The sequence below is a fragment of the Tursiops truncatus genome, chromosome X (genome assembly GCF_011762595.2).
Source record: "Tursiops truncatus isolate mTurTru1 chromosome X, mTurTru1.mat.Y, whole genome shotgun sequence".
Classification (NCBI taxonomy): domain Eukaryota; kingdom Metazoa; phylum Chordata; class Mammalia; order Artiodactyla; family Delphinidae; genus Tursiops; species Tursiops truncatus.
Genome location: NC_047055.1, coordinates 46,801,063 through 46,811,966, shown reverse-complemented (window position 1 = coordinate 46,811,966; position 10,904 = coordinate 46,801,063). Strand labels below are relative to the sequence as shown.

Below are 10,904 nucleotides of genomic sequence, written 5' to 3'. Positions count from 1 at the left end.
AAGAATATAAAATATATACAATGTAAATGGTAAGCATAGGAAAGCTGAAGTTAAGTGATTATAATATTATCAAACAAAATAGAATTTAAGAAAAGAGGAATTATTGACAAAAAAAGACATTTACCTTGGTTGGATGTAGTAACATCCTCTCTCAGTAAGTGAGAGAACAACTAAATAAAAAATTAGCGATCTGAAAACACTATCAACTAACTTGCCCCTATTAACATTTTATAACACTTCACCCCACAACTGTAGAAAACTCATTCTTTTCTTGTGCACATGGAACTTTAAGCAAGATAGATAATATGCTGGGCCTTAAAATAAATCTCAATAAATATCAAAAGATTTAAATATTACAGAGAATTTTCTCCAAGCACAATAGAACTAAATTATAAATTAGTAACCAAAAAGTATCTAGAAATATCCTCAAATGGTTTAAAATTAAGCAGCCTACTTGTAAATGACCCTAGAGTCAAAGAATAAATTACAAGGGGAATTATAAAATAAATACACCTGGGCAATAGACACACAGGACACCAACATGGTGTCAGTGATACCAGTGAAGGAGAAGAAATTCATGGATGTCAAAATAGGGGAGCTGGATATTAATGTAGGATTTCACCCCTAAAGGCATTGTTGGAGCATTTCAAAGAGGTTATTACAAGTATGTCAATGGAAGAAAGGAAGCATCACTGGGGTTTCTATGGTGCTGGCAACTTACATGCTTTTCAACTATTGTCTTTCTTAGAAGGAACTCAAACATGAGAGGTTATGCAAGTACCACTGAAGAGAGCCCAGTGTGGAGTGCAACTCTACATTCCTGACCATGACCTTTTTTGCTTGGCACCCTTCCTTGAGGAACACAATGGTGTAAATCTTTTCATATCCTAATTGAGAATTAACATCCAATAAAAGATGACTGGTACATGTAAAAAAAAAAAAGAAAGAAAAAAATCCACCTGAAATGTAATGAAAATGCAATATAGCAAAATGTGTGGGAAGCAGCTAAAGCAGTGCTTAAAAGGAAATGTATAAATCTGAATATATAAAAAAAGCAGGTCTTCTTTATATAAAAGAAAGGCTCAAAATTATTGATCTTAATTTTTACCTTATGAAGCTAAAAAAGAAGGGAAAGTTAAACCCAAAGTAGGAGAAAGAAAATAATAAAGATAGCAAAAATCAATAAAATAGAAAACACGAACAGTAGAAAAAATTAACAAAAAAATCTGGTTCTTTGAAAAGTTTGATAAAATAGATAAACTCTGTTGTAGATCAATGAATAAATAAAAGGTCAAATACAAATTACAAGTATCAGGAATGAAAGTAGGGATATTATTGCAGACCCTACACACATTAAAATGATACCCAAAGAATATTATGAATAACTTTATGTTAATGAAACTGACAAATTGGATGATATGGATTAATTCCTTGAATGACAAAAATTGCCAAAACTGACATGAAAAGATATAGAAAATTATAATAACTACATTTATGAAAGAAATTGAATGTATAATAAAAGTACAAAGAAAATTTCCAGAACACAAGTTCTTGTTGATGAATTCTGTGAAACATTTAAGAAGAAAATAACATTAATCTCATAAAACTTGTTTAGAAGATGAAGGAAGGGAAAATCCCTCCTAATTTGCTTTATGAGGTCCGAATAAGCCAGTTTCCAAAATCTGACAAAGGCACTACAAGAACAGAAAATAGCAAGCTAGTGTTCTTCATGAATACCAAAAAAATCCTTACCACAATAGTAGGAAATTAAATACAGCAATATAGATAGATGATAGATAGATAGATAGATAGGTAGGTAGATAGATAGATAGATAATAGATACATAAAGATAATAGAGGCATACTTCATTTTATTGTGCTTCTTTATTGTGCTTCACAGATATTGTTCTTTTTACAAATTGAAGGTTTTGGCAATCCTGCATTTTCCCAATAGCATTAGCTCATTTCGTGTCTCTGTGTCACACTTTAGTAATTCTTGCAATATTTCAAACTTTTTCATTATTATTATATTTGATATCATCATCTGTGATCAGTGATCTTTGATGTTACTACAACTCTGAAGGTTCAGATGATGATTAAGATTTTTAGTGATAAAGTATTGGGTTTAGTAAGATCTTACGGAAAACACTGAATGAACTTTTTGGCCAACCCAACATTTTTTAAACTAAGGTATGTATATTGTTTTTTAGACATAAAGTTATTGCACACTTAATAGCCTACAGTATCGTGTAAACATAATTTTTATGTGCACTGGGAAACCAAAAAGTTCATGTGACTTGTTTTATTGCAGTATTCACTTTGTTGCAATGGTGTGGAACTGAACCTGCAATAACTCTGAGGTCTGCCTGTACATGATGAGTAAGTGGGGTTTATTCCTGTACATGATGAGTGATGCAAGATTGGTTTAACATTCAAAATCAATCATTGTAACTCATCATTTTAAGGGAATAAAGAAGAAAAATCATGAAATCATTTCAAAAGATGCAGAAGAATAATTTGACAAATTCCACATTTCTTCATGATTTAAAAACAAGATATTCTTATATCTTAGGGATATAAGAATTAGGGAAGGAACTTAGTGCAATAAAAGGGATCTACAAAAAGCCTATAGCTAACATTATTGATACTGATACACTATTGGATGCTTTTCCCCTAAGAGTAGAAATTAGACAAAAATGTCATCTATCAGCATATTTCTTCAATATTGTACTGGATGTCTTAGTCAGTTTAGTAAGTCAACAGAGAGAGACAAAAAACTTGAAAGTTGGAAGGGAAAAATTAAAACTTTTTAATTAAGGAAGGCATGATTATATATTTAGAAAATTGTAAGGAATGTACAAATTAACTACTAGAAGTAAAAAGTAAATTTATCAAGATCTCAAATTACAAGGTCAAGATACAAAAATTTTAAAAATAATTGTGTTTCAGTGTACCAGCATTACACAATTGGAAGTGAATTTTAAAAATTTATAGTAACATCAAAAACATAAAATAGTTAGGAACAGACTGAACAAGAGATGTGCAAGACATCTACATTGAAAAGTTCAAAATATTGTAAGATAAATGTAAACATTTCTAAGCAAATGGAAAAAAACTTTTTGGTTCTGGTCCAAAACATAGAGTTTAGAAGTCATCACAACAAGCAAAAGATGAATAAACTGAAAATCAACAACACTTATTAGGTCCATCAGACAATTGAGGTCACAGGGCAAGCTGCCAACCTGAAAATTGTAAAGATAGGCAAACACAGAGAATCACAGCTTAACAGGAGCAGAAGTCCGCTGCTGGAGTCAGTACTGTGATTGACAAATTGCTGGAGGCTCAGTGTGGATGAGCTTGAGAGTTTAAAAAATGGATGGCTCAGTCTTAGGGATGCCCCCACATTTTTTAAAGTTTTATCCAGGAGCCCCACTAAGCTTGCAGGGTTAATATGGGAGAAAATTTCCCTCATGCTCCTGTCAGAGGGAGGGGGAAAATAGCCATTTTGGAAAGCGCCCAGTGTATTCTGCTCTCCCTAACAAAAACATGCTCTCAAGGAAAACTATTTTCCCAGAACCTAATTAACTTGAGTTTTATTGGAGTGTAACTGACCTGGCAGAAGGGGAAATATCCAACTCCAGACACCTCTAGGCTTCCTGTCTCACCTAAGGAGGAAAAACAAGATGAAAAGCACTTATGAAGGTCATTGCCCGGGAACATAGGCTCACTAAAAGATTGAGACCTAATCATAGAACTATATGCTCTCCTCTCTGCCATCTTACATCACATCAGTTGGACTCTTATATAATAACAGAAGATTACAGCTGAAAGAATTGCGAGTCTCAGACTCTATTTAAAAAGGAGTCTCTAGAGAAACACAAAGACAACAGGGGAGACAAAAATCAAGGACACTAGAAAAAAATTTAGCTCTAACACCTACGGCTACAGCAACAGTGAATTCAGCCTAATTCCTAGCCAGATAAACATAAATCTCACACTTAAGGCATATTTATTTTGATTCATCATGCCTGACTATCAACAAAAAAAGATAAAGCATGTTAAAATGCAAAAAACACCATCTGAAAAGACAAAGCATGCAACAGAATCAGACTCAGATATGATAGGGATTTTGGAATTATCAAAACAAGAATTTAAAATAACTATGATTAATATGCTTAGAACTTTAATGGAAAAAGTGAACAGCATACAAGAATAGATGGGTAATGTAAGCACAGAGATGGAAAATCAAGGAAAGAATCAAAGGAAATGCTAAAAATCAAAAACATTGTAACAAAAATGAAGAATGTCTTTGATGGGCTCATCATTAGACAGGACAAGGCCATGGAAAAATGTCAGTAAGCTTGAAGATATGTCAATAGAAACTTCCCAAACTGAAAAGCAGAAAGGAAAAAGAAGAACAATGAAAAGAAAACAAAGAAAGAAACAGACTATTTAAGAACCAATTACAAAAGGTGTAACATACATACAGTGGGAGCCCCAGAAGGAGAAGAAAGAGAGACAGGAACAGAAGAAAAATTTGAAGTAATAATGGCTGAGAATTTTTCAAAACTAATGACAGACCTAAATAAATTGAGATATATACCATATTCAAAGATTGGAAGGGTCAGTATTGTTAACATGTCAACAATCCCCAACTTGATCTAAAGACTCAATGCAATCCCAGTAAAAATTCCATTTTAATAGCAATTAACACATGGATTCTAAATTTATGAAAATAAAAGTAAACTATAAGAACCAAAACAATTTTAAAAATAAAAACAAAGTTGATGTGTAGACTATTATTGACTGCAACCCTACTATAAATCTATAGTAATCAAGAGAGTGTAGCACTGGCATAAGGATAGATGAGCTGATCAATGGAAAACCAGAATAAACTCACATGTATATGGTCAATTGAATTTTGAAAATATTTTCAAGGCAATTCAACAAGGAAAAAATCCTTTCAACAAACTGTGCTGCAACAATTGGATAAACATATGAAAAATGATCGACCTTAAACCCTTCCTCACAGCATACACACAAATTAATTGGAGATGATTAGAGATGTGGCATAAAGCTAAAACTATGAAACTTCTAAATGAAAACACTGGCAAATATCTTTACAGTTTTGAGATGGGCAAACATTTAAGAGAGGACAAAAAAGCAATAATCATAAAATAAAAACATTCATTAGTTGAATTCATAAAAAACTTATAAAAATGAAAATATCAGAAGAGACTGGGAAAAATATTAACAATACATATAGTGGACAAAGGACTCATATGCAGAATATATAATTAATGCCTACAAATCAACAATAAAGGAAAACAACCCAACAAAATGTCAAAAGAGTTGAGTAGTTACTTCACAAATAAGAAGTTATTCAAAGGCCAGTAAGCACATGGAAATGTACATAACATCATTAGTCAACAGGGAAACACAAATTTAAACCACCTAAAGGTTCAAACCATCTGATATACCATTGCACTCACAATAGAACCACAATAGAATGGCTAAAATAATAATAAAAAAAAAAGTAAAAAGAAAATACCAAATGTTGGTGAAGGTGTAGAATGATTGGATCTCTCATATATTGCAGGTGGGAGTGTAACATGTTACAACCACATTGGATAACTATTTAGCTATTTTTTGTAAAGTCAAATACAAAATTACCCAATGACCTGCAATTCTACTTCAATATACTTACCAAAGAGAAACAAAACTACATTTCTATAGTAATGTTCTTTGCAGCTTTATTCATAATAGCTTCAAATTGGAAACAACTAAAATATCCATTTGAAGGAGAATGAAAAAATTATAGTAATTTTTATAAAATGGAATACTAGTCAGCAACAAAAAGGAGCAAACTAAATGTGCATACATGAATGAATCTTAAAAACATTATGCTGACAGAAAGCAACCAGGCAAGACTGATTAATTTCATATTAAATTTGTATGAAATTTTGGAATAGGCAATATTAATTTATGAATATAGATATCAGATTGGTCACTGCCTGGGACAGAGGGTGGAAAGAATATCTTCTAAAAAGGAGATTCACTATAAAGGGAGCCAGAAGAACTTTTTAAGGTGATGGGAATGTCTATATTTTGACTGTAGTTGTGATTACAGGGTTACATACATTTGTCAAATTCATAAAATTTTACATGTTAAATCTGGATATTTTACCATGTATAAAATTTATCTCAATGAATAAAAGCTAAAAAGGTAGTAAGAAAGTTATAATTTATATTTTTCTTAATTGCTGAACAACTGCTTACAGAAAGGAAGGGTTAGTAGTTTTTATAAAGGAGAATTTGTTTTGGAGGATCTGGATGTTTTCTTTTTCTTTTCAAATTGTATTATGGAATCTAGAGCTTGGATTTAAGGATTATTCTTGAAAGAATATGTTTATGGAAGAAATTTTATAATCCATTCATATCAACTAGACTGAAAACCAGTGGCACTTACCTGGAGTGTTAGTTATATCTGACAGGCCAGGGTGTAAACTTTGCATCAGGAAATGTATCTAATCCCTTGAAGCACATTTCCTGTAGGCATAATCACGATTAATTTGTTTTCTTAGTAGGGTGGATGAGTCATTCCCTTCATCTCAAAAATAGATGATTCCTGAAAACTGATTCAAGAAAATGTCTTAAAAAGCTAAGTCCCAATTTCAGTAAAACAGATGAAAAGTTTGCATAACTTGTATAATTTGGGGCCCAAATGATTAACTAGCAATGTCTCTAGCCATGGTTGCCTGGGGGTGTTAACAATGTGACACTAAGAATGAAGCCATGTTACACAACTGGAGACTTTGCCAAAAGGGATAATATTCTTCAAGCCAAAGTGGCTTTTGGTCTCTATAGACCAACATAAGGAACCATATATGGATACCATAAGTATACCATTGCAGTTCCTGGCAAAGAAACTTAGAGCTCTCAGGTTGGAGAGAGAACCTCCATATTTGTCTTTCATGAGCACCAATCTATAGAGACTGCATTTTGAGCAAATGCACATGTGAACACCAAAACTTGGTTATTAAGGCATGAACCAAGGAGAGTCATTTCAGAACAGACAAAAGCATGATGAAATATGTTTTTTGAACATGTATTATATGCCAAGCTCTATTCCAAGTATTTCATAAGCACTAATTCATTTAATCTCTTGAAGTGGGTACTAATTTTGTTTTATCATCTGCATTTTACAGATTAGGCATTTGAAATCCAGAGAGCTTAAGAAACTTGGACATATCACTGAGTATCTGAGACACCTACTAAATAAGCAAGACTGAACAAGAACATCCAAAAACCACACTGACTAATAATTTTCACACATTCTTCAGGGAGAAGACACTGGAGACAGATACAGGAGGAGCTGTGTTAGGTTTGTAGTTATGTCAATGCTTTTGATATTAGTTTTCAATAGCTGCTATAACAACTTGTCACAAATATAGCAGCTTAAATAAAATAATGATTGTCATTTATTATTTCACAGTTTGTGTAGGTCGGAAGTCCAGGTGGGCTCAACTAGGTTCTCTTCTTAGGTTTTCACAAGGCTGAAATCAAGGTGTCAGAAAGCCTGGGATCTTATCAGGAGGTTCTGAGGTAGAATCTGATTCAAGGCTCATTCAGGTTGTTGGCAGAATTCAGTTCCATAAGGTTGTAGAACCGAGGTCCCCATTTCCCAGCTGGCTGTTGTCTAAGATTGTCCTCAGCTCCTAGAGTCTGCCTACATTCCTTGGTTCATGGCCTCCTCCATTGTCAAAGCCAGGAACCTTGTGTTAATTCCTTCTTGTGTGTTGAATATCTCTGATGTCCCCCTATGACTTCATCTTTTGCCATCAGTCAGGAAGTCTCTCCACTTTAGAAGCTATTATCTGATTGTGTCAGGCCCACACAGATGATCTCCAGATCTTAAGTTCAAATAACTTAGAACTATAATTACACTGGCAAAATCCTTCACAGCAGTATCTAGGTTAGTTTTTGATTGTCAGGGGACAGGAACCTTGCAACTACATCTTTAGAATTCTGCCTGCCACTCCTTTGGTTCTGGTCACTTAAATATTTCCACACAAGGTAAAGTAGAGGTGATGGAAATAGCTATAGAAATAAGGGTAGTGGGCTTCCCTGGTGGTGCAATGGTTGGGAATCCACCTGTCAATACAGGAGACATGGGTTCGAGCCCTGGTCTGGGAAGATTCCTCATTCCCTGGAGCAACTAAGCCTGGATGCCACAACTACAGAACCTGTGCTTTAGAGCCCGCATGCCACAACTACTGAAGCCTGCATGCCTAGAGCCCGTGCTCCACAACAAGAGAAGCCACAACAATGAGAAGCCTGCACACCACAACAAAGAGTAACCCCCACTAGCTGCAACTAGAGAAAGCCTGCGCACAGCAATGAAGACTCAACACAGTCAAATATAAAACAAACAAACAAATAAATAAATTTATAAAAAAAGAAAAAAGAAATAAGGGTAGTGCTGACTACATTTAACACTCAATTTTTGTTTTCATTTTTTAAGACATGTTCTTGCCAAAAGTAGCAGTCACAAGGAAAGGAATATTCTAATTAAACATCCTTAGGGATGGGCACTTATTTCTTCTTTTTCTCTTGACTCTTTTTGTTTTTTTTTCTTTTTTTAATTTGAGCTATAATTGCCGTATAACATCGTGCAAGTTTAAGGTATACAACATATTGATTTGATACCTTTATATTGCAATATGATCACCATTGTAGCTTTAGCTAAAGTCTCTATCACATTATATAATTATTATTTCTTCTAGCTGTGGGAACAATTAAGATCTAGTCTCTTAGCAAGTTTAATGTTTATAACACAATTTGTTGTGTGTAATCCCTGTATTGTGTATTAGACCTCCAAGACTAGTTGCAAGTATATACCCTTAAACAATGTCTCCCCCAGTCCCCCATCTCCCAACCTTTGGTAAACACCATTCTGCTCTCTTTTTTTTTTTTGAATTCATTTTGTTTTGTTTTGTTTTTTAGTTTCCACATATAAGTCATATCATATTGTATTTAACTTCCTCTGTCAGACTTATTTCACTTAGCATAATGTTCTCAGTGTACATCCATGTTGTCACAAATGGCAGAATCTCCTTTTTTCTCATGGCTGAATAATATTCTATTGTATATATACATACCACATTTTCTTTATCCATTTATCCACTGATGGACACTTAGGTAGACTATTTTAATACTAATTACATGGGTTTTTAATGGAGACAACTCAAATCACTAATTCAATCAACATTCAAATTTTATTGCAAACTTTAATCTCTCTGCATATAGGTTGTGATTGCTGAAGTACACAGGGACTAGAGAGCTGTGATAAATACCTCATTGTTTTCTGCTCAGAGTCTCACAGGGCCAAATTCAATGGGCTGTTTGGCCTGAGCTTACATCTGAAGATTCTGAGGAAGCATTTGCTTCTAAGCTCATTCACGTTGGCTGAATACAGTTCCTTTTGGTTGCAGGACTGAGGTCCCTGTTTCCTTTCTAGGTGTGGCTGGGAACCTCACTCAGCTCTCATCATTGTGTTCCCTACATCTTCAACCTGGTGATGGTGCACTGAGTCCTTCTCATGCTTTAAATTATTCTGAGTTTTCCTTCTGTTGAATTTCTTTGACTCCAGCCAGAAAAAGTACTTTGCTTTTAAAGGTTTATGTGATTGGGCTCACCCAGATAATCCATGATAATCCCACTGCTTTTAGTCTATAATCTTACTACATGTGTAAAGTGTCTTTTACTATGTACCACAACACAGTCACAGGATACAGGGGTTAGGGCATGAACATTTGGGGGAGCCATCACATTCCAGAAGTGATGAAAAATGAAGCTGGCAAGAGAACTCGAGGTAAAAATGTGAAGCATAAATGCCTTGCTAAGAAGTCTATAAGTCATTCTCTAGACTAGGCAGTACTGTGTCATTGAAGGATTTTGATCTCTAAGAAAAATTACTTGGGGTACTACATAGAGGTTAGACAACAGGGAAGACTAGAAGAAGGGACCCAGTTAGAAAATTATTGCATAATTCAGTTAAGAAATGTTGAAGATTTGGACCATTTTTTGGGAGGGGCAAGGGCCTTGTTTACTTTGTATCTGGTACATTTCTCAGTCAAGCTTCAGATCTCACAGTCCATATCATTTCTTTAAAGAACACTCCCAGTTATCCCCTCCCCTAATCGCTTACAATAGAACTTTCCACTCTTTATGGCAAATACTTATTTAGTTATTTAATTGTCTATCTTCCCTGCTAGGTTTCCTTTTTCTGTCTTCCATGCTTCTCTTTTAGATCTGTGAAAGCAGGTATTGGTTCTGACCCATTCACTTCTATATGACTGGCACTCATTTTTAAAAAATATATATAATTAAAATATATATTATGTCAGATATTAATATATTATTAATTTATTAATACATTAATAAAATGAAGTTATTGACTAATTTGATTTTCATCTGGGGCATTTGGGTACAGCCCTAAGTCATGTGGTAGAAAATATACTTATGTTATGCTTCATCCCCTCTCTTAATAGATAACATTGGGTTTGCCTTAATTCCATTGCCTAAACACTTCTGAACTTTGTACAAACTTTAAAACCATCTGGAACTGCATGTCCCAAGTGACGATATTAACCTCTATGAGGTACTTTTTTTTTTCTCCATTTACCTTATATCCTTTTAATTCAGTTGCCTTTTGAGATGGTGTGTGTGTGTGTAAGACCATTGTGTTTGTCCATGTGAAATGAGGGTTGGTACGCATTAATGAAGAGTTTAACAATAGAACTCAACATTTGTGTATATTTCTAATGATAACATCTGACTTGGAAGGGTTATCACATGATGGGAAGGCTTTTATGGCCCCACCAATGTTTAATTTAGTAATAG

At 34.0% G+C, this 10,904-nt stretch overlaps 1 pseudogene; it reads left to right on the top strand.

Annotated features, from left to right (window-relative positions):
• Positions 1-541: 541 nt before the first annotated feature.
• On the top strand, positions 542-1,135 carry LOC101331018 (ATP synthase F(0) complex subunit f, mitochondrial-like; annotated as a pseudogene).
• The last annotated feature ends 9,769 nt before the right edge of the window (positions 1,136-10,904 follow it).